The sequence below is a fragment of the Triticum aestivum genome, chromosome 6A (genome assembly GCF_018294505.1).
Source record: "Triticum aestivum cultivar Chinese Spring chromosome 6A, IWGSC CS RefSeq v2.1, whole genome shotgun sequence".
Taxonomy (NCBI): domain Eukaryota; kingdom Viridiplantae; phylum Streptophyta; class Magnoliopsida; order Poales; family Poaceae; genus Triticum; species Triticum aestivum.
The window spans coordinates 404,205,973-404,208,302 of NC_057809.1; positions in this window are offsets into that span (position 1 = coordinate 404,205,973).

Genomic DNA, 2,330 nt, shown 5'->3' on the forward strand with positions numbered 1-2,330 from the left:
GTTAAAATAAGATGACCCTCGGGCTCCGGAAACCCAAGGCAAAAAGAGGTTAGGAGGAAAATGGTAAAACCAAGGTTGGGCATTGCTGGAAAAGCTTTAATCAAGGCGAACTATCAAGGGGTTCCCATTATAACCCAACCGCGTAAGGAACGCAAAATCCGGGAACATAACACCGATATGACGGAAACTAGGGCGGCAAGAGTGGAACAAAACACTAGGCGAGAGGCCGAGCCTTCCACCCTTCACCAAGTATATAGATGCATTAAGATAACATGGCAATATAATGGTATCCCAACAAGTAAATAAATGTTCCAACAAGGAACGGACTCCAATCTTCACCTGCAACTAGCAATGCTATAAGAGGGGCTGGGCAAAGCGGTAACATAGCCAATCAACGGTTTGCTAGGACATGGTGGGTTAGAGGTTTGACATGGAAATTTGGGAGGCTTGAAAGCAAGTGGTAGTTATCGTAGCATTGGCATAGCAAAAGAGCGAGCATCTAGCAAAGCAAAGATAGTAGTGATTTCGAGGGTATGATCATCTTTCCTGCGAAGTTGTCAGAGTTGACTGGATCCTCGAAAGCAAACTCAACGGGCTCCTCGTTAGCGAACTCTTCTCCCGTCTCTACCCAAACAAGACAAACAAGCAACAAGGACACAATCAACCACGTGCAAGGATCAAACAATATGATGCAAAGATGATATGCGATGCGGGATGCATATGCAAGATTTGACAAGGGATGCATGACCCTGGACTCAACTTGGGAATCCAAGTGTGCCACTGGAAAGATGAGATGAAATCGCTTGAAAACGATATAAAGAACGCCGGAATCGGAGTTACGGTTTGGAAATGGCAAGCGATTCAAATATGACACCGGTCTGCGATTTACAGTAAGTAGCCATCTAAATGCAATGAGATGAACATGCTACAGAACTCAAACATTACAACAAAATACATGGAAGGGATGCATTCATGATGCTTAACAAAAGTCTAGCACTGAGCTACAGCCAATTCAGCCATTAACAGGTTCAAACAAGCATGGCAAAAATGCATATGGCAAACAGATTTCAGACTTAGTGAAATTAACACTTGTCTGGAATTACAGATCAGGTAGCATTCTTCGGAGCAACAAAACTACATGCTACAGGACCTGAACATGGCAAAGTAAAGCATGGCATGGAGCTACTCAAAGAGCTTAACAAAAGTCCCTTAGTGACCTTGAGCCAAAAGGGATCAGAAAATACAATTGCAAGAATGTGAACATGGCAAAAACATAAACAGTTCTCAGACTTGGTGAAAACTGGAGCATGCTGAAAACAGATATCAAGTAGGCATGTTTACAAGCTCGATGCAGTCACCACGGAGCAAGTCATGAAAAACTAAGCATACACCCATCAAGAATACACAAAATGCAAGCTAGACATGGCAAGAACAATAGCATAGCATGCACGGATCAACTACAACATCCTCGGTAAAATCGCTAACAAGTAGACAATCTACCCAGATTCACGAAGTAGCAAAAGTAGAGCTCGATTGACTCAAGCTAGGGTGCTCCATAATTGCAAACGAAGACATGGATGGATATAACACTACAAGATTAACAAAACATCCTTACTTATCATCCTCAAAATAGGCACGGATCACTAGGAAACAACATGAACATAAGGCCATATGAGATAAACAACTCAAGGACTTGGTGGAAATGCTAAGTCCCTGAAATCAGAATTACCAAGTGCCTCACTTTGCAAGCTTGTGCTAGTCATCACACACATCAAAAAAATACATGGGTTGCACCTCTGGAAATATGGCAAAACCCCTAACAAAACATATGTAGAACTCATGGGCGTAACATGCACACAATAATCATGGCAAAAAATGACAAATATCTAAATGGAGTAGCAGATCTGACAATAATCTCAAGTAGCCCTCTTCTAACAGTATTTCGGGCGTCAAGATGAGCTCAAATGAAAATGACGCAATGAGACGAAATGATGTACTCTCTGAGATGAACATTTTGATATGCTATATGTCCAAAACAGAGCTACGGATGCAAAGTTACGGCACGATGAACATGTGCATTTGAAACTGGAATCTCAGGACTTAGCCGAAATAACTACCTCCAGATCTACGGTTTGCCCGACGCGGAAATCGAGGCGGCCGGATCTTCGCCGGAGTTGAAGACGACGGCGGCCGGAGATGGTGGAGCTGCCGGAGCTCCGGGACGGCGGGGAGCTCCTCCGGGGCGGCAGGGCACGACGGGAAAACATCGGCGGCGCGGGGCGCCCGAGGCGGCGAGGTGCGGTGGTCGCGACCGGTGAGCTCGCGCGCGG